This window comes from Giraffa tippelskirchi, chromosome 5 (genome assembly GCF_054371585.1).
Source record: "Giraffa tippelskirchi isolate mGirTip1 chromosome 5, T2T-mGirTip1v1.2.pri, whole genome shotgun sequence".
Taxonomy (NCBI): domain Eukaryota; kingdom Metazoa; phylum Chordata; class Mammalia; order Artiodactyla; family Giraffidae; genus Giraffa; species Giraffa tippelskirchi.
The window spans coordinates 126054047-126077188 of NC_137279.1; the positions used below are offsets into that span (position 1 = coordinate 126054047).

The 23142-nt window shown below is 41.8% G+C and overlaps 1 long non-coding RNA gene across 1 annotated transcript in view; it reads right to left on the reverse strand.

The window, feature by feature from the left end:
• Positions 1–23142, reverse strand: part of LOC145504894 (uncharacterized) — a 387770-nt gene that overhangs the window by 268417 nt on the left and 96211 nt on the right. Inside the window, exon 5 of the long non-coding RNA XR_014052568.1 lies at positions 13792–13979. This is a non-coding gene — a long non-coding RNA (uncharacterized LOC145504894). The remainder of the gene's footprint in view (positions 1–13791; positions 13980–23142) is intronic.

Here is a 23142-nt window from a genome sequence, read left to right on the forward strand (position 1 = left end):
GCAGCTCAGGGCAGTGGACCCAAAAGCAGAGTTATAACAGAGCTCTGCCAAAGCATTGCCTGGAAGCTCAGCCCTCTTCCTGAGTGCAAAGAAACCTAGCGGCTATTTCTTCAACTTAAACAAACCTTTGACCTGAAGGCGAGTGGGGCTCTCTTCACATCCAAACAAAATTTGTCTGTTAGCTTTCAGGGAAAAAAATATAAAAACCAAATTGTGCTTTTTTAAAAAAAATAAAATCAACTAATTCATATCCTGAGAAAGATCTCACCTTGATTACTTTGATGACTCATCTATTTGACTCCCCAACTCACTCTATGTTCCTTATTAATTATCAAACCTTATTTATGCACTGGTTATTTAGATAGCCTGCAAAGTTCTTACGGAAACAAGCAAACACATTTTTTTTTTTAATTTGCCAAAATCTGTTGTTCCCTTTCCTTCACAAGCACAGAGAGTAAGTTCTTGTGGTTTCTTAGATGGATGACAGATTTTGATCTAATTAATCCAGAGCCCTGTGTATAGAAATGACTGTAAAGCAAACATGTCTATTAACAAAAAAGCAGTGATTACTGGTTGGCACTGGGCCAGTAGCTCTACATAAGCAATGAACGAATGCCTACAACTGTCTCCGTGCCATATGGGTTCTGCTGTAGCAATGAATTTGATCCAATGCAAGGTTAGGAGATGTCAAATTCAACTGTGGTTTAATTGATACTGGTAAGAGGTTCTAAATAAAGAAACTGTGTGTGCTATCAGAAACAGGCAAGATGGCAGGTTCTAGCCTCCCAGTTTGTTGGCAACTCAGTTACAGCCAGACATTCAAATTAGTTTCCAAACTCAACTTTTTCAAATATGACTTTTTTTGGAAGCTGGGTTAATGGGTTTATTAGCAGTTAACTGAAGTGGAACACACTATCATTAATCAGTCTGTGGTTACTTCCCTCTTCACCACGAAGTTACTGAGTACACAAACCATGTACAAAACTTAGATTCAACAAATCCAGCATGAACTCATTATCTTCCCTAAACTCACTTTTGCATCTGAATTTCCTGTTCAGATAATGGACCCTCTGATTACCAAAATGGGCTTCCCAGGTGGTACAGGAGTAAAGAACCTACCAGTGTAGGAGACGTAAGAGACACAGGTTCAATCTCTGGGTCAGGAAGATTGCCTGTAATAGGGCATCACAACCAACTCCAGTATTCCTGTCTGGAGAACCCCATGGACAGGGGGTAGGCTACAGTCCATAGGGTGGCAAAGAGTCAGACACAACTGAAGTGACTTAGCATGCACAATTACAGGTAAAAGATCTTAAAGTCATCTTGACTCCTCCAATGGTCTCATCCCCCACAGCCATTAAGTCACTGAGTTCCATAAATTCAACATCTAAATGTTTCTCACACGTGTCTACTTCTGTCCCACTGCCAGCTGCTAAGCCCGCCTCTTTTCTCACCTAATTTACAACAGCCTCCTAAGTAGAAGGCCTGCCTCTGTCCTTCCAACTGCTGGACACTTTCCTGATGAAAACGCCCTGATAGTTTATTTTCTGTATCTCCTAAGATAAAATACAGATTTTGCTTCAGCCACCCCAGATTCCTTATCCTTCCCCAGGTACATGCATGCATCCTTGTCACACTGTTTCCTCTGCTTAAAATACCCCACCCGCTGCCCTAAATTTTTTACCTGAAAATTAAGAGGAAAAAGCTCAAATCTTTCTGAGCCTTTCCCAGCCTCAAGCAGAGCTCATCCCCTTTTTCTGTGTTCCCACAGCTCTTTGTTCATAACTTTATTACAGCACTGATCTGATGCATTAGAGCTGTGTTTATGTCTATCTATCCATCTCAATTATTAGTCCCTATGATTCCTATCCATCTCAGTTATGGAATATAATGCCATTTATCTTGATACAGCCATGTTCCCCACAGTGTTGGGCCTGACTCTAAGGGGAGTGAAGAACACACAGAAGAGCATATTCAAGCCGTGTGGATAGTCTTATTGAACCCACATTAACAACAGTACTCAGAATCTCAGCCATACTACTACAGGAGAAGATACCTCTTCTGCAGCAGCTGAACTCAAGCTCAACCAGGTGTGTCTCTTACCAGTTAGCAATGACAACAACTAACATTTATTGAGCACTACATTTTGCGAAACACTTTACAATCATTGCTTCTTTTATTATTCAGAACAGTCCTATAGGGTAAGGATTTTTCTCCACATTTTTCTCTTGGATTTGGCACTTTGTGAATAAATGATAAACACTGTCAATGAATGAATAATAAAATCACTATATTATTACCCTGATTTTGTTGATAAAGAAACTAAAATGTAGAGGGGGTTGGGGGATGGACCTTGCTGCTGCTACTGCTGCTGCTAAGTCGCTTCAGTCGTGGCCAACTCTGTGCGACCCCATAGGTGGAAATCCACCAGGCTCCCCCATCCCTGGGATTCTCCAGGCAAGAACACTGGAGTGGGTTGCCATTTCCTTCTCCAGTGCATGAAAGGGAAAAGGGAAAGTGAAGTCGCTCAGTCGTGTCCAACTCTTAGCGACCCCATAGACTGCAGCCTACCAGACTACTCCATCCGTGGGATTTCCAGGCAAGAGTACTGGAGTGGGCTGCCAGTGCCTTCTCCAGATGGACAGTGCGGAGGGTAATAAACCAACTAGTGGCAGAGAACTAAGCCCAACCAAGAGACCATGAGCCAAGACTCCATATAACTCATTTCTAAATCCTTACTTACCTTAACACACGCTTTATACATAGTTGATACTCAAAATGTGTCTATTAATTGCATCATAGATAAAATTTACAATAAAGTGAGTATAGCTACATGGAGGTGAAACTTTATTGTGAATAGTATAAATTTTGAAGGAAAGAAACTGCTCTCAAAAAAAGTTACTGTTACCTCCTAGCTTCTCTCACTCTTCTTCCATCTCTCTGCCACTCACATTCCTCCAACTTTCAACAACAAATAAAAATTTCAAAGCCTCATCTTAGCCCTCTCATTTGTTAGGGCTGAAAATTCAGTGTCTATTATACCAGATAGTAAAGCATCGAAGCAATGTAAAAGAAAACCATGTAAAATAAAGACTTTTCAAAGAATTCCTAAATTCTGATCCTTTTTGATATTCCCCTGACTGCAGTTAATAAAAATAGCTGCAGTTAATAAAACATTCTATCCACTCCTTTTCAATGCTGCCTATTATTCTTGAATGCTCAAAAGCCCCAGGCTCCCAGCCAGGTCAAAAGGTTTCACAAAACATCCACGAATTATTTCGAAGCAGTGAGACTCCCACAGCATGTCTCCCCGGAAGCCATAAGGCAAGAAAATCCATCCTCTCTTTCTGATCGAAAGTCAGAATTCACTGGAGGAGATATAAAGAAACCACCAGATAAAGGTTTATTTTTCACCTTCAACCTGTAATCCCAGATACACTCCTCACCTAAGTAGGGGCATTCTCTCCCAGGAGAAGAACCCCAGCCTACCTTCTATGACAGTATTTTCACTTCTTCTTATAACAACTACAAATTTGGTTTTAAAAAAAATTCCATTCTCCAGTATGCTGGAGGCACTAGCAGTTTTCTCTTCCTAGCACTGAAGGGAGAAAATGCTCCCACATTAGCCCTTTTTCCTGTCCTCTTTCAATCAGATTTTAGCAGGTTCAAGTTGAACCTACTGAACAGGAGCCTCTGTTCACTCCTGTGTCAAACCAAACCTGCATGTACACCCCTCTGGCTCTGCTGGATGCTGTCATAATACCGTGGTCCCTGAAAGTAACACAGGATATACAGTGAGCCAACCACCGCTGATTCCTTATCCAAAACTCCATTTCTTTAGGTGCAGATTGTGACTTTAGAGACCTCCTAACCCCCAAACTCCTGGAGCTGTTCATTTATATAATTCCATCCTCATCTGGCCGGCATTATATTCGCTACTGACACTGCTCACAGCAAAAAGGCTTTGAAAGTCAAAAGGTAATAGGTTCCAGGGAAGACCAGCAGGGACATGCAAATAACTGTCTTAATATTCACATTTATAAAATCAAATCAAACTTTTTTGGTGAGCTACACTCTCCCAATAATTTGAAACACTAAATTATTAATTTATCTCCTCCCTTTGCTAGGATACCTTCAACAAGTGTGCGATAGTTTTGTCAGAACCAAGTGTCCAGAATCTATTTGCTTTGTGCATGCTCACTCAGTCTTGTCCGACTCTTTGCAGCCGGATGGACTGCAGGCTGCCAGGCTCTTCTGTTCATGGGACTTCACGCAAGAATCCTGGTGTGGGTTGCCATGCTCTCCTCCAGGGGATCTTCTCAACCCAGGGATCAAACCTGCGTCTCTTATGTCTCCTACACTGAACTAGTGTTCTTTATCACTAGCTCCACCTGGAGAGTCCATTGTAGATTCTTCAAATTATTTTTCATCCTGGTCTGGAGAATCTCAAAAGTTGGAGGAGAGAGTGGGATTTTTTTTTTTTTTTTACTTTGTCTCTATTGCATAATCCTAGTACAAGATAATTAAAAAAGAAAACAATTTTAAGCTGAGTGAATATTATAAGGACCATTCCCAGAGCCCCTACCATTTCATATTCATTCATTTAAGAGACCTTCCTTGACCACCTATTTTCTGCCAGGCTTTGTACCAGACACAACACAGGAACAGTCAAGTGGATGATGGATTTTTTAAATTCTAGCATTTTGAATGTGCCACTGGCCAACTTCACCTTGTGAAACAATCTCCTTCATTAGCATGAAGTCTTTTTGTAGAGATTGCTTTGCTGTCCTATTTCTAGGCAAAAATTAGAACTTCTGTTAGAGCCTGCATTTCCACCTAGGTTTCCATCAGACTTGAGCTTTTAAAAATTGTGACATTTTATTGCAGCAAAATTGAGTCCTCAGGCCAGATCCTTCTACAGCAATCACAATTACAACAAAAAGTTTATTATAACAGAAAATATTCCAAAGTCTTGCTGATGGCACATAGAGGGAGTGTTCAGATGACTTTTAAATGTTTTCCCAATGGCACTGACTGGGAGCCATACAGCTGGCAGGTTTCTGTGGCAGGTTTTGTTGCCATTGTCCCCTCTCCTCACCACTGCAATATGCAGGGTTCTTTTCCTGGAGAGATTTTTACTGTAACTACCGTCCTCTAAAACTCCTGCCTGATTTCTTCCTCAAGGTGATCTAAGACACCAGGGAACTGAAAATTAGCTCTTTTTAACCAAAAACGAAGGAAATAGTTCTCAATTCCAAATACAGCTTCATATCCTCCACTGGTTGATCAGATGCTGCTAAATCAGGCCCTAACCCAACTTGCCCATTTCATCTTCCTTAATGGAGCTAAGAAAGTGCAAAGGAAGAAAGTGTTAGGTGATCAGTCATGTCTGACTCTTTATGACCCCATGGACTGTAGCCCTCCAGGCTTCTCTGTCCATGGAATTCTCAGAGGCAAGAATACTGGAGTGGGTAGCCATTCCCTTTCTGACCCAGAGGATCTTCCTGACCCAGGGATCAAATCGAAGTATCCTGCATTGCAGGCAGATACTTTACCATCTGAGCCACCAGGGAAGCCTTAATGGAGAATTCTGGTCAAATGCCCAGCTCAGTACCATCCAAAAGGGCCCTGTGCTTTCTCATCATGATTCCTTCACACAAAACATCCTTGCCACCTAGAATATCCTTCAAAATTCTAACTATCCTTTAATATCCAATTCAAACCCCATCTCCTCAAAAAAGCTTTCACATAACTGACTCACACTGACATCATCATATTCACCTTTTCACGAATTACAGTAATTATGCAGCTGAAATGTGCTGAAGGTCTGAATCAGAACAATGGTAGCAGAAATGCACAAAGCAGAATAGATTCAAAATCCATAATGGTGATCAAATGACCAGGGCTGGGTGGCTCGCTGATGGTGGGTGTTAATTATAGATACCTCTTGCCCGAAAACTGGGAATGAGGCTAAGGCCATGGGGAGAACCTGAAGCATTTTCCATACAATTTTTACTGAGGTACAATATTTAGAAGCCAAGGCAGAAATGAACAACTGGTCTAACCTAGTGGGAAAATTCTTAAGATTTTGTATTTTCCCAAAGGAAGTAGAAAGTAAAGAAACATCTTCATAGTACAGAGATCTGCTGCTGACTCTAATTACAATAATCTCTCATTCTGAAATTACTTTTTTTTCCCCCTCGCTGGTTCTTTTATCACAGACACCCAATTTGAAATCAAAGATAACTGACGTCACCTCTGAATTTTTCATTACCTGAAGTATAGGAAATAAAGGATATATCTTTCATGCCCCTTGAGCCATACATGTGCATGTCTCAGGCTGTCTTGCCTGAAATAAATTTGCTACAATCACTGTTTTTACAATATGCTAAAGATATATTACCAAAATAAGCTTGCTCTTCCACAGAATAGTGAGCCGAAGGCATTGTGCTCCATCTTTACAATGAAATGCAGATTTCTCATTGAAAGACTAATCTTCAGTTTCAAAAGACTGAACAAAATGGTGCTTAAGAAGAATTAGAGCTGGTTAAATATAAGCTGCTAAAAACATCAAGGATGAGAATATTCTTTAAGTATCCAAGCATTTTCATCTGCTTATGATTTAAACAATTTTTTCCCATCTTGTCTTAGTATTTTCTTCTAAGTTCAGCAAACAAAAATCAGTTAAGCATGTTGACCCAGAGCCTTCTTTAGCTAAATGATCTTATTTCTCCATAACTGTGTCTTTAAGAGATTGCTTCATTACTGCCAAGACTGGCCCCTCCGGTGACCTTGACATCTCACTAGCAGAACTGAAGGGCCCCTGGTAAAAATTCCCCTCCTCTGGTCTAGACCCACTAACAGCAGAACCGAAGTGAGTCCTGGTGTGACACTCATGCTCCTGCTGTGATATTCATGCTCACATTCACTCAACATCTCCTCTCAGACCACTGCTCACTGACAGACATCAGTTCAAGGAGACTCTGCTTAAAATTAACTATCCATCCCTTCCTTAGAAGACTTAGGACCGATTTCAATGTTTTTCATCCCTGTCGTCTACTCAACCTCATATAGTTTTCTCTATCCCCAATCTGCATATCTGAGGTTATTGATATTTCTCCCAGCAGTCTTGATTCCAGCTTGTGTCTCATCCAGCCCAGCATTTCACCTGATGTACTCAGCATGTAAGTTAAATAAGCAGGGTGACAATGTATAGCCTTGATGTACTCTTTTCCCAATTTGGAACTAGTCTGTTGTTCCAAACTATGGACTGGTTCAAACTGTTGCTTCTTGACTAGTTCAAACTACAGACTGTTCTAACTGTTGCTTCTTGACCTGAATACAGAGTTCTCAGGAGGAGTTAAGGTGGTCTGGTATTCTCATCTCTTTAAGAATTTTTCACAGTTTGTTGTGATCCGCACAGTCAAAGGCTTTGGCATAGTCAATAAAGCAGAAGTAGATGTTTTTCTGGAACTCTCTTGTTTTTTCTATGATCCAGCAGATGTTGTAATGTAATCTCTGGTTCCTCTGCCTTTTCTAAATCCAACTTGAACATCTGGACATCTGGAAGCTCTCAGTTTATGTACTGCTAAAACATTGCTTGGAGAATTTTTAACATTACTTTGCTAGCATGTGAAATGAGTATAATTGTGCGGTAGGATACTTACTTTCTTTGGCACTGCCTTTCTTTGGGATTGAAATGAAAACTGACCTTTTCCAGTTCTGTGGCCACAGTTGAGTTTTCCAAATTTGCTGGCATATTGAGTGCCACACTTTAACAGCAAAATCTTTTAGGATTTGAGATAGCTCAACTGGGAGAAATACCAATAACCTCAGATATGCAGATGACACCACTCTTATGGCAGAAAGTGAAGAGGAACGAAAGAGCGTCTTGATGAAAGTGAAAGAAGAGAGTAAAAAAGCCGTCTTAAAACTCAACATTCAAAAAACTAAGATCATGGCATCCAGTCCCATCACTTCATGGCAAATAGATAGGGAAACAATGGAAACAATGACAGACTATTTTTTGGGGCTCCAAAATCACTGAAGATGGTGACTGCAACCATGAAATTAAAAGACACTTGCTCCTTTGAAGAAAAGCTATGAAAAACCTAGACAGCATATTAAAAAGCAGAGACATTACTTTGCCAACAAAAGTCCATCTAGTCAAGGCTATGGTTTTTCCAGTAGTCATGTACGGATGTGAGAGTTGGACTATAAAGAAAGCTGAGCACAGAAGAATTGGTGCTTTTTAACTGTGGTGTTGGAAAAGACTCTTGAGAGTCCCATGGACTGTCAGAAGATACAACAAGTCTATCTTAAAGGAAATCGGTCCTGAATATTTATTGGAAAGACTGATGCTGAAGCTGAAGCTCCAATTCTTTGGCCACCCAATGCAAAGAACTGGCTCATTGGAAAAGCCCCTGATGCTGGGAAAGATTGAAGGCAGGAAGAAAAGGGGACAGCAGAGGATGAGATGGTTGGATGGCATCACCGATTCAAGGGACATGAATTTGAGCAAGCTCCAGCAATTGGTAATGTACAGGGAAGCCTGGCGTGCTGCAGTCCATGGGGTAGCAAAGAGTCGGACACAACTGAGCGACTGAACTGAACTGATCCCCAATCTACCCAATCTCCTTTCCCTTCTCCATCCTCCAAACCCTTGCCCTGGATCCTTTGGAACTCATGGTCTGTCAGGAGTAAAAACAGCTTTTATTCTCTGAATATGCTAATTTCTCAATCCAACTGAAATTTCAAGTAGATCTTCAGGGCACTGCTTCTGCTGCAGTCCTCCCAAGTGGTGGACATTTGTTCTCTCATACCATTTGTCCAGAAGGCGGGGGTCATTCTCTTCATTTCTCACTGCCACTTCTAGACGAGTACTCTGATTCTGCCCTGCAAACTTATGCTACAACACCCATACTTCTCCATGCAATGATCTACTCTTCCTCCCTCTCCACCACTCTCATTAAATGAAAGGATGTCTCTCTTGTTCACTGTCTTCCTCTCCATTTCTATTTCTGCAATAATTTTTGGTGGATTCATGGCTACATAGATATGATCCTTGATCTTTTCATCTGCCATTGACATTACCCTGAATCCCACCTCAGCCACTTACTTTCATAATCAAATCCTTTTTCTTTTCATCACCAGTAATTTCACTCTTTCAAATTTTCAGTTTCAAGTATCTCTCTCTCTCTAATTATAACCTATGATATTTTCAACTTCTCTTTGACTTCAACTCCAACAGAGCTTTGCCCCCCCCCCCCAGGATATCCAAATCCTTTGGTCTTACCACTCTGGTACTGCCTGTCCATCAAACTCTCACATCCCCACTTTCCCAGCCTAAATTCCACTTCTAAAAGCACTTCCTCATGAGCTTCAGATTGACATGTACACACTGCTATATTTAAAGTGGATAAGCAGTAAGGACCTACTGGAACTCTGTTCAATGTTATGTGGCAGCTTGGATGGGAAGGGAGTTTGGGGGAGAATGGATACATGTATATGTATGGCTGAGTCCCTTTATTGTCCACCTGAAACTATCACAACATTATTAATTAGCTATACTCCAATATAAAATAAAAAGTGATAAAAATAAATAAAGTCACTTCCTCATATACACTCTCAACCCTCCTGCTCATCTCTCCTACCATGTACTTAGCTGATGAAACTACAACTTCACATGCAACCCACTCCAGTATTCTTGCTTAGGGAATCCTATGGACAGAGGAGACTGGTGGGCTATAGCCTATAGGGTCGTAAAGAGTCAGACACAACTGAAGTTACTTAGCATGCACCTGTACTCTGTGACTACACCTGAACCAACACTAAATGCTAGAGAAAAACACTCAGTCCTTCTGACTAATCCCATTTTAAAATCATGACCACAAAATTCAACCATGTCCTTAATAGTAACCAGGAATTTCAACCTATTGTCCTGGCAGTTCATCCTCCTGCCCTCTAAGACAAGTGTATCTTACATCTTCTTTGCTCAGAAATCCAACATTTCCTGTATATTCCTCTCTCAAATGATAAGATCATTTCTTATTTCATAAATTAAAAAGGAACAGGCAAAAGAGAACTTTCTCACCCTGCAACCAAGTCTGGCATCCTATCTGTGGCTGTGCCCACATTCTGGATGTCCTCTTATCATGGGTGACTGAGCTGTGTGTCCTTTCTGAGGCCACCCCTTCCCCTTACGCAGTGGACCCAGCCCCTCTTACCTGCTTGAGGACTTTGGCACAGCATCAATCTCCATTCTCTCTAATAAGCATTGGGGGTTTGCTACCAGATAACACATCAGCAAACAGACTGTAATAGTCTCCTTTTGAGGGGAAAAAAAAAACCTTCCACTGACCCCACATCTTCCTTCCCTTACTATTAACTCTCCTCTCCATTTTTTGGCTCCAATTCACAAGAAAACTATTTAAGTGTCCATGCTGTCTGTATTCAATTTCTCACTCCTCAATCTTTCTTGAACTCCTTCTATTCAGACATTCAAGTTAAATCCCCTCCATGTCACTAAAACTGCTTCTTTCAAGGTATCAAAACACCTTCTGAATTGCCAAAGATAAGTCTTTTCTTAGTTATCCTCTAATTTGTTTTTCTAGCATCAGCATCATTTAATATCTTATCTCTCCTTCTTTCCTGGAACACTTTTTTTTCTTGGACTTGAAATATCTATCACATTTCTGGTTTTCTTCCTACCTCACTGTTACTTTCAATCTCATTTCCTGGATTCTTCCTGCCACCCAAGACTCAGTCCTTGACCACTTCTCTCTCAGTGCTCATGTCTTAATCCTTCCGTTGCTTTCAATACTATGTGTTGAATGTCTCAAATTTATATCTCTGTCCTCTTCTCCCATAAACTTCATACATGTACATCCAACTCCTTACATGACATCTCCACTTGGCTGTGCAACAGGAATCTCTGCAGATGTACTTCAAAACAATCAAAAATTGCTGGGTTATATGGTAGTTCTATTTTTAGTTCTTTAAGGAACTTCCATACTACCCTCCATAGTGGCTGTATCACTTTATATTCTCAACAACAGTGTAAGAAGGTTTCCTTTTTCCCACACCCTTCCACCATTTATTGTTTGTAGATTTTTTAGGATGGCCATTATGACCCATGTGAAGTGATACCTCACAGTAGTTTTGATTTGCATTTCTCTAATAATTCTCAATGTTGAGCATCTCTTCATGTACTTTTTGGCCATCTGTGTGTCTTCTTTGGAGAAATGTCTGTTTAGACCTTCCATCCATTTTTTGTATGGGATTGTTTGTTTTTTTGACATTGAGCTGCATGAGCTGTTTGTATATTTTGGAGATTAATCCCTTGTTGGTTGCTTCGTTTGCAAATATTTTCTCCCATTCTGAGGGGTGTCTGTTTTGTTTATGGTTTCCTTTGCTGTGCAACAGCTTTTAAGTTTAATTAGATCTCATTTGTTCATTTTTGTTTTTATTTTCATTACTCTAGGAGGTATATCAAAAAAAGATCTTGCTGCAATTTACATCAGAGTGTTCTGCCTATGTTTTCCTCTAAGAGTTTTAAAGTGTCCCAGCAATCTCACTCTTGGGCTTATACCAGGAGAAAACCATAATTGAAAATGATATGTCTACCCCAGTGTTCATTGCAGCACTATTTACAATAGCCAGCATATGAAAGCAACCTAAATGGCCATCAACAGAGGAATGGATAGACAAGATATCATACATAAATATAATGGAATATTGTTCAGTCATAAAAAAAGAACAAAATAATGACCTTTGCAGCAACATGGATGGACCCAGAAATTGTCATACTGAGTGAAGTCAGACAAAGATAAATAATATATGATAGCAATATGGAGAATCTAAAAAAAGGGTACAAATTACAAAACAGAAGTAGACTCATATATGTAGAAAACAAACTTATGGTTATCAGAGGATAAGGGGGGGAGGGATAAATTGCAAGATTGGGATTGACGTATACATACTACTATATATAAAACAGATAAATAATAAGAAACTGCTGTACAGCACATGGAACTCTACCTAATACTCTGTAATGGCCTATATGGGAAAAAAATCTTAAAAAAAAAATGGATGTATGTATATGTGGGCCTGCCCAGTGGCTCAGTGGTAAGGAATTCGCCTTCAATACAGGAGACCCAGGTTTGATCCCTGGCTTGGGAAAATCCCCTGGAGGAACACATGGAAACACTCCAGTATTCTTGCCTGGAGAATCCCATAGACAGAGGAGCCTGGCAAAGAGTCAGACACAACTGAAGCAACTGAGCATGCACACACACACACGTGTGTGTGTGTGTGTGTGTGTGTATATATATGTATATATATATATATATATACATATATATATATATATAGCTGACAGGGAGGCCTGGCGTCCTGCGATTCATGGGGTGGCAAAGAGTCTGACACAACTGAGCTACTGAACTGAACTGAACTGATAGCTAATTCACTTTGCTGTACACCAGAAACTAACACAACAGTGTAAACCAACTGTACTCCAATAAAAATTTTTAAAAAACAATCCAAGAATCCCTCGCCATCAACAATGAATAACCATGAGAAGGTGCTTAACTTCACTAGCAATCAGGTTGTGGCAAACAAAAAGCACAATGCATTTTTACTATCACATCATTATCACCAACTGTGGTGCTTATGAATATTCATGTGTATGTCATCAATGCACATGCACACACAATTTTATTGAGAATTAAAGGGTCATAGGGCCTGATGCTGGGAAAGATTGAAGGCAAGGAGGAGAAGGGAAAGACAGAGGATGAGATGGTTGGATGGCATCACCGACTCAATGGACATGAGTTTGAGCAAGTTCCAGGAGTTGATGATGGACAGGGAAGCCTGGCGGGCTGTAGTTCATGGGGTTGCAAAGAGTCGGACATGACTGAGCGACTGAACAAACAGTAACAGGACCTGCAGAAGTTCACCTTGAGAAAATGACAAACATTTCCAAAGCCTTTATATATTCTTAACAGTGTTTACAATTCCCTATTTCTAACATCCTTGTCATCACTCTGCTGTGTGTTTAGTGCTATGATGTCATGTTTTTTATTTGCATTTTCTTGACTACTGATAAGATCGAACACTTTTTTAATTATTGGTCATGTGAACTATAGTATTTAGGGATGCAAGCTTAGGTAGTTAAATTATAAAGAAAACCAATAAAGGAATTACCATAAAAATTAGAGGAACGGCCACTCTTGAGGTAAATGGAAGATAAAATACTAGAAGGCATGCAGAGAGTGAGGGGCCTATGAATGTTGGTAATACTGTCTTTCTGCTCTATGCAGTAGTTACACAATGTTCACTTTGTGGTAAGACACTGGGTTATAAAGTCTTGCTTAGTATACTGCTTGTAATTGTTTTATTTTATGGTAAAAATTTCAAATGGAAGGCTAAGTAAGTAAACAAAGTGAGTATTATTTGAATACCTACTATATGCTAGGCTGTATGACAAAGAGCAGGAATCAAAAATTAATGAGGAAGGTTCTTTGCCTCAGGTTACTGTGCATCACACAATTAACTGGTGGCAGCATGAACTGCTTCTAGAGTACTGAGAAGCTGAGAAAGATGTCAAAAGTGGGGGGTGGGGGGAGGCAGTGATTTGTGATGGGCCTGGTCATGTGAGTGGGACTGAATATTATTAACAAAGAAGAAGCACTGTGGATACCTTCTGATCTGTGACTAAAGCCACCCCCCAGTCTGTGTACACACTGACCTTCAGAGGCCCTCAGTCACTCTCTCTCACACACACACACTCACCGTATTAGGTGGCTGGGCTGCTGTCACAGAGACCCACAGATAAGCTGGTACTGTCTCACGTTCTGGAAGACAGAATTGGAAATCGAGGCACCGCAGGGCTGTCTTTCTGAGGGCTGTGAGAGAAGGAGCTGCTCTACGCTCTCTCACGTAGTTTGTAGGTAGCCATTTTGGGGCCGACCGAGCGTGAGCTGGAAAAGAATTACCAGACAAAGAGCATTTTAGAAGAGAGAATTTACTGAGAAGAAGGGACTGAGGTTGTGAGGGGCACAGCAAAAACAGCAGGCTGACTTCCTGACAGACCACGGAGAGCCCACCCCTCTCATGGGCTTGCGGCCAATTTTTACAGTCTCGGGACAAAGAAAATTCCTATGGCAAGGGGTGGCATTAGACACTGGTTAGGGGTCTTTTGGTTGCCCACCTTGCCGAATATGGAGACGGGAGCTTCCTGGTGAGGGATAGGATGGCTCTCGACAAACAGAATGGCATAGCTCATGACAAACAAGATGGCCCATGACAATGGCTGCCATGGAACTTGGCTAATTCTGGAAATAGTGCCCTATGACCCCAGCATGTGGTTCTACAGCCATCTTATTTCTGTGTCTCTTCACAAGGTCTCCCTTCTATGAGTGCTATCTGTGTCAAAATTTTCCGTTTTGATAAGGACACCAGTTATACTGGAAGGGGGTCTACCCTGATGACCTCATTTGAACTTGATCACCTCTGTAAAGACCTTATCTCCAAATAAGGTCACATTTTGAGGTACTGAGGGGTTAGGACTGCAAAGTATGAATCTGGGGGGACACATTTCCACCCATAACACTCACATGTACACACTTGACAAATTCATACATACATGTATTCCCATGCATATACACAATCACACATACACAAACACATTCACACACAGACTCACTACACATACTCTAACACACATCCATACATATACAAACACTCCCACTCACACTCATACACACACTCACATATTCTTGAAATACACTTAGGTACTTGCACACTTGTACACCCAGATTACCCTTTCTTACACACAGATCTCATTTTGTAGGGGGCCCTTTCTCCCACCCTGCCTCCCAGAGACACTGTCATCTTAGGCAGCAATGTGACCTAAGCCAAGGAAAGCAGACCCTTCACCAAAGATGAGTCAAACTGGAACTGAGGAAAAATCCCCTTACTCTCTGGTGGAAAATTTGGGAAGATGCATACCATGCCACTGTTGGAATCCTGTCATAGGTCATTTTTGGAAGTCTGACTGCATAAGGAAAATGAAGGAAACCCACATCCCGGAATAAGAAAGTGAGCCTCAGTGACGCTTATTCCCAGGTTCCAGCCACCCATGGGATCAGCTGCACCCTGACTTATTCACAGTTCAGTAAGCCCCTTTCCTCGGTTGGTTTTCTGTCATTTGTAATTTAAATTTCTTAAAAAGATCCCCCAGAGAAAGCCTAGGAGGCCTGAAAGATACAATAATGATAGAAGGTAAATGATCAAGAGGGAACCTATCACCACGCCTGGGTTTTCTTTTCTTTTTGTTTCTTTTTTAAAAAATTGAAGTAAAGTTGACATACAATATTATTGATCTCAGATGAACACCCTAGTGATTCAACATTTAAATACATTACAAAATGATTGATCACCAAGATAACTCTAGGAACCATCTGTGCCCAAACAGAGTTTTGTTCCATTTTGTTATTCCAGTTGTATACTTTCTCCAACCACACTGCCTTCTTTCAACACTTCACCAATCTTCTCCCCACCCCCCTGAAAACTTTGCAATCCTTCTTTCTCCTTAACAGGGAAGGTCTCTATTTGTATGCCAGTCTCCACAAAAGGATATAATGCCCACCCCCCTGCCCCATGAGAGGTAATTTACCATTATTTTATCCTCTAACTCAGAATTTTTATTGTTTTTCTCATAACATTTTGTAACGATTTAGAATGATTTTATTTGTGTGCATCTACTTGGGTTTATCTCTCTTTCCCACCAGCCGGAAGGCCCTAAGGATAAAAACTGGGTGTCGATTGTTTCCCATATTATCCCTGGAACCCAGCACCTTGGATCAGTGTGGTGATCTGTAGGAGACAGGAAGAATAAAAGAAAAGCAGGCCCCGGCAAGGGCGGCAAAAGAAATTTATAATTATTGATAAACTGGTTGTTACAAGGCATGAGACTCTTGGAACAAATGCAGAGGGAACAGTTCATAATCTTGAAAACAAGATATGATCCTGGGGTCGGAAAACCGACCCCAGACTGTTTCTCAACTGGCGTCTCAGAGTCACATGTTTTATGTATCTGGTGGAAAATCTGTAGATAAGAATATTAGTCTTAGTTACCGATTTGTTATTGATCACTGTTTCCTAATTACTCAATGGTTAATGATCATTTTGTTCTTTGGCCCTGAAGGCCACATGAGTTATAGTTTAACTCCCCGCCTATTCTTTCATTCACGGCTGAAAGTATAATAAAGCTGGCTTGGATTCAGTTTCGGCACCTTCACCTTGGAATGTTGGTCCCCTGATCCTCGCTTTTCTCTGAATTCTTGTGTCTCGTTTCTCATTCTCTTGCCGTATTGCGCTTTCAGAAACCCTGCTTGTCAAGCTGGTCTCGACAGGGATCCAAAAAGATCAGTGGAAGAGAAGAGGGAGAGAAAGGAGGGAAAATGATGGATTCTTCATTCCTGCACTAATTTCCCAGCTGTGCCCCCAAACCAGGACTTCTGACAAGACTAGTTTCGATTTGCAACTTCACCTTCAGTATCTATGCCTCTTGTTCACTGAAGGCTGTGCTGTATTTAACTCCTCCATGACTCCTCCCGTTAGTCTCCAGGCTGCACCTCAGGAATGGCCCTGCTGGTATGACCTCCTTGCTTTAAGGGCATGGTATCTGGGCCCCTTAGTCTCAGCACAACCACAAGTGGGTTGCTTACCTGATTTGTCCTGATTTGGCAATGAGAAAACATGTTGAGAATTTAAAAGTTACTAAACCAATTTTAATTGCCCCACTGCTCCGTTTTTGTAATTTCCTAACCCTTGAGGCCACAGGCAATGATGGCTTTCTTGAGCCAGAGCGGTAAAGAGCGATATCTTGCTCAGAGACATGCACGGCAGCCAGGAACAGCCTGAGAGCCTTTCCGGGGCTGAGGACAGAGGACTGCTTTAAGGTGCCTGTTCACAGGGGGTGGGGAGTGGAGGGGGCTATTTTTCACAGGGGGCTGTTTTTCAAGGTAACACATTTGGGAAGAATGACTGTGGTTTGTTAACATTCCAGAGTCTTTGATACCAAAGCTCGTATTTATTACAGAGAGTCCTGCACAGGGATAAAAACAGTTGGCTGTCAGTGTTTCTAACGCACCAAAAACCACATTCCCTTCTCCCTCTCCTTTCAGATACTCAACCTCTGGAAAACCAAACTGGCAAGTTAACAGCAATTCAGTACTATGTAATATCTATCGCGTGGCAGAAATTAGTATGGAATGTTACACTCCCTTTGCCGGTAACTTTTTACACCCGTCACATTTGCCATCTCTCTAACTACACTTCTTCAAATGATATTGTCATTTGAGTAGTATCAATCAGACAGGGTTCCCCTTTGAGGTCAAAACTCTAAGAGTCAACTGATTACTTCTGCATTCCAAAGAGAAAATGCATTTTTTTAGATCAGGGTCATGAGCTGTGCGAAGAAGGCAATGGCACCCCACTCCAGTACTCTTGCCTGGAAAATCCCATGGATGGCAGAGCCTGGTAGGCTGCAGCCCATGGGGTCACTAAGAGTTGGACACGTCTGAGCGACTTCACTTTCACTTTTCACTTTCACACATTGGAGAAGGAAATGGCAACCCACTCCAGTGTTCTTGCCTGGAGAATCCCAGGGATGGGGGAGCCTGGTGGGCTTCCGTCTATGGGGTTGCACAGAGTTGGCCATGACTGAAGCGACTTAGAGGCAGCAGCATGAGCTGTGAGTGGCATTTAATAAAAGATAATATTGACTTCTCATTTATGGATGTATCTGATGCTAAAATTAGTGTACTTTGCTAACAGAACTACCCCAAGCCTAGCTCCTTCTTGGCCCTAATACACTATTGCTTTGCCTAACTCCTAATTCTAAGCAACTCTCATGACCTAGTTTGTTTTGTTGATTAAAAAATGCATTGATTTTAACTTCACATCTCAGGTCTGATCGCTGTGAGACAAACTGGCTCATAAATCTTCGCTAGGCTACTAGTAACTAGGGAGAAGTCGCTTTCTTCGGTAAACATCCCCTGCTTCTCAGTAATAGGGTGCCTTCCATCACCCAGAGGTTTTTTCCTTTTAATTGAGTGTTTGTTGAAGCATGACTCTGAGATAGGAGGCCTAGTCAGGAATAGAAATTGCAGCCCAAAGTGCCCATTACTTACCTAAGACAGGGCCTGAGAAAAACCGTGCTTTCCAGGGGCTGGACACACCAGCAGGTGGATTTGGACTGTGGGATCAACTGGCCACACTGACAAAAATCATAGAGGTGCAGGGAGATGATTGAAGACTGGGTCTGGGTGTTCTCTCCAAGCTCCCACCCCCAGAAAAGTTGAGGGAAAAAAATAATACGACCACTCTGTATTTGCTCTCTATCTTAAAAAAAAAGAAAAAGAAAAATGGAAAAATTTAACTTCTCTGCACACCAGAACAACACGTCTTGTGGTTTTTCAACACATTTTTCCTATCTAGGAGTCAGGAGTCCATTTTCAAAGTCTCTCCTACTCTTTGAAGAGAGAACTCAGAGTTTTTTGAATCTCCATTTTGAGCCCAGAATTCTATTAGCCACTTTCTTAATTCTTTCAACAGGGCAACGTGTTATGAACAACTATGAGCAAGACCTTTGCTCTGTCTTAGCTATCCCAGTCCTGACCTCCTGGGCCCCATTTTTCCTAACCCACAGCTCTTCTTATATATCAACATGGATGAGATTTTACTTTGAATTGGTCATCCTTCCAGGAATGACAGATGTCGGATTAAACTGCAAAAACCTCCAACTTTACATTCACTGTCTTCACTTCCAATCAATAACTGCGTTTGGTGCTTCTCAGCAGGAAGGCTCCTCATTACCACCTTCCTCAGCAATACCCTCCTCCTGGCCCCTCAAAGCTTACACTATTTTGCACATACACTTCTAACCCCTGATGTGAAGTGGTGTAGTGTCTTCAAATATGATTTATTTGAATTCTTAGCAGCAACATCTGAGGTGCATCTGGGTGGTCCCCTGTCCAGAGATGAATCTTGCCCTGCTACAGAAATGGGTTATTACTGATCCCTGGAATAGTTACGGCTTGTCTCTTGGCTGGGATAATTCACACTGACCTCCCTGTGGTATCCAGCATGTTGTGAACTCCCTGCCTTCAGACAAAATGGCTCCAACATCACAAATCTCTGTCCGCAGAAATGCTTGAAAGTTGTTCTTCTCTCTATTCTTTAACAGAGCAAAACCTTTGCTTTGATCCTTGTCCTCACTGCCCTACCCGTTTGCCCACCCCTTCTCTGTTGGTGGGCTCCTGAAAAATCCCTGTCCTTCTCACCATCACCGATACACTCTTCAATCGCAGCTTAAAACCCTCCTGAGAAGAGCATGGCTGCTGAGCTGGGTTTTCAGAGGATGGGAACACCCAGGGGATTGTCCCTGGGAGAAACACACCTAGGAAGGAAACGGGCCTGTCGACATCCTGATTAGGAATTATATTTCTATATGAAGCAGACTCTAAGAAGCTCTAGTGAAAATGAAGCTTAGTAGTATTTAATGGAAGAGTAAGGAAAACAATTTGAGGCAGTATTGCCAGGAACTTAGAGGAGGGCATGGCAACCCTCTTCAGTATTCTTGCCTGGAAAATCCCACGGACAGAGGAACCTGGCGGGCTATATAGTCCTTAAGGTCTCAGAGAGTCCGACGTCTGAAGTGATGTTAAGTTAAAGTGAAAGTGAAGTCGCTCAGTTGTGTCTGATCTTTGGGACCCCGTGAACTATAGGCTCCTCCATCCATGGGATTCTTCATGCAAGAATACTGGAATGGGTTGCTACTTCCTTCTCCAGGGGATCTTCCCGACCCAGGGATCGAACCTGGGTCTCCCACACTGTGGGCAGACGCTTTACCCTCTGAAGCTTTACCCAGGGAAGCCCAAAGTGACATTAACACGTGTGCAATGGCAAGAACTAGTGTAACACGACCTCTAATCTTCAACCCAAACATCTGCCCCATTCTCCTTTCTAGTAAAAAGCTCCCTCTGCCTACTGTTCTCTGCCTGTTCTCATATAATTTTGACAGTTTGAGCCCACGGGTTGAGCTACCTAGAAACATTATCCTTAATGCCACAGCCTTACATTTTCGACACCTTATTGGTAAACTTTATATAGAAAAATAATATGATTGGTTCAGTTTGGGTCAGGTGATCAACCCTGGTCCAATGAGCTGTGGCTAGTGAGTTTCACTTATATATGGCTCCTGAGATCTACTTCTGCAGCAACATCTAAGGATGGAAGGCACCTCCAAGCAGAGGAAATAGCCAAATTAATTCTGTCTAGGATGGGAAACTCTCAGTTACTCCCTATCCCAAAAATTAAAGAATAAGGAAGAGAGTGGGCTAAAGAAGTCTTGCATCCTGATAGCTAATTAGTATTCCTGAATATCACTCTGTACATTGTTGTCTGGTGTTAAATATTATAAAATATTTTTATATACTCTCAACCTTTTTAAAATTCAGTTCAGTCACTCAGTCGTGTCCGACTCTTATCTACCCCGTGGACTGCAGCATGCCAGGCCTCCCTGTCCATCACCAACTCCAGAGTTTACCCAAACTCATATCCATTGAGTCGGTGATGCCATTCAACCATCTCATCCTCTATCGTCCCCTTCTCCTCCTGCCTTCAATCTTTCCCAGCATCAGGGTCTTTTCAAATGAGTCAGCTTTTCGCATCAGGTGGCCAAAATATTGGAGTTTCAGCTTCAACAACAGTCCTCCCAATGAATATTCAGGACTGATTTCCTTTAGGATGGACTAGTTGGATCTCCTTGCAGTCCAAGCGACTCTCAAGAGTCTTCTCCAACACCACAGTTCAAAAGCATCAATTCTTCTGCACTCAGCTTTCTTTATACTCCAACTCTCACATCCATACATGACCACTGGAAAACCCATAGCCTTGACTAGATGGACCTTTGTTGGCAAAGTAATGTCTCTGCTTTTTAATATGCTGTCTAGGTTGGTCATAACTTTCCTTCCAAGAAGTAAGCACCTTTTAATTTCATGGCAACAGTCACCATTTGCAGTGATTTGGGAGCCCCAAAAAATAAACTCAGCCACTGTTTCCACTGTTCCCCCATCTATTTTCCATGAAGTGGTGGGACCAGATGCCATCATCTTAGTTTTCTGAATGTTGAGCTTTAAGCCAACTTTTTCACTCTACCCTTTCAATTTGATCAAGAGGCTCTTTAGTTCTTCTTCACTTTCTGCCATAAAGGTGGTGTCATCTGCATATCTTCTGCTGCTGCTGCTAAGTCGCTTCAGTCACGTCCGACTCTGTGCAACCCCATAGACAGCAGCCCACCAGGCTCCCCCGTCCCTGGCAGTCTCCAGGCAAGAACACTGGAATGGGTTGCCATTTCCTCTCCAATGCATGAAAGTGAAAAGTGAAAGTGAAGTCGCTCAGTCGTGTTCGACTCTTAGGGACCCCAAGGACTGCAGCCCACCAGGCTCCTCCATCCATGGGATTCTCCAGGCAAGAGTAGTGGAGTGGGGTGCCATTGCCTTCTGCATATCAAGGTTATTGATATTTCTCCCAGCAATCTTGATTCCAGCTTGTGCTTCATCTAGTCCATCATTTCTCATGATGTCCTCTGCATATAAGTTAAATAAGCAGGGTGACAATATACAGCCTTGACGTACTTCTTTTCCTATTTGAAACCAGTCTGTTGTTTCACGTCTGGTTCTAACTATTGCTTCCTGACCTGCATACAGATTTCTCAAGACGCAGGTCAGGTGGTCTGGTATTCCCATCTCTTTCAGAATTTTCCACAGTTTATTGTGATCCACATAGTCAAAGGCTTTGGCATAGTCAATAAAGCAGAAATAGATGTTTTTCTGGAACTCTCTTGCTTTTTGGATGATCCAGTGGATGTTGGGAATTTGATCTCTGGTTCTTCTGCCTTTTCTAAATCCAGCTTGAACATCTGGAAGTTCACAGTTCATGTATTGTTGAAGCCTGGCTTGGAAAATTTTGAGCATTACTTTGCTAGCATGTGAGATAAGTGCAATTCTGTGGGAGTTTGAGCATTCTTTGGCATTGCCTTTCTTTGGGATTGGAATGAAAACTGACCTTTCCCAGTCCTCTGGCCACTGCTGAGTTTTCCAAATTTGCTGGCATGTCGAGTGCAGCACTTTCACAGCACCATCTTTTAGGATTTGAATTGGCTCAACTGAAATTCCATCACCTCCACTAGCTTTGTTTGTAGTGATGCTTCCTAAGGCTTACGTGACTTCACATTCCAGGATGTATGGCTCTAGGTGAATGATCATACCATCGTGATTATTTGGGTTGTGAAGATCTTTTTTGTACAGTTCTTCTGTGTATTCTTGCCATCTCTTCTTAATGTCTTCTGCTTCTGTTAGGTCCATGCCATCTCTGTCCTTTATTGAGCCTATCTTTGCATGAAATATTCCCTTGGTATCTCTAATTTTCTTGAAGAGATCTCTAGTCTTTCCCATTCTATTGTTCCTCTATTCCTTTGCTTTGATAACTGAGGAAGCCTTTCTTATCTCTCCTTACTATTCTTTGGAACTCTGCATTCGAATGGGTATATCTTTCCTTTCTCCTTTGCCTTTAGCTTCACTTCTTTTCTCAACTATTTGTAAGACCTCCTCAGACAACCATTTTACCTTTTTGCATTTCTTTTTCTTGGGTTGGTATTGATCACTGCCTCCTATAAAAGCTAGACAGCATATTAAAAATCAGAGACATTGCTTTGCCTACAAAGGTCCATCTAGTCAAAGCTATGGTTTTTCCAGTAGTCATGTATTGATGTCAGAGTTGGATTATAAAGAAAACTGAGCACCAAAGAATTGATGCTTTTGAACTGTGGTGTTGGAGAAGACTCTTGAGGGTCCCTTGGACTGCAAGGAGATCCAACCAGTCCATCCTAAGGGAAATCAGTCCTGAATATTCTTTGGAAGGACTGATGTTGAAGCTGAAACTCCAGTACTTCAGCCACTTGATGCGAAGAACTGACTCATTGGAAAAGACTGTGGTACTGGGAAAGATTGAAAGCAGGAAGAGAAGGGGACGATAGAGGATGAGATGGTTGGATGGCATCACCGACTCGATGGA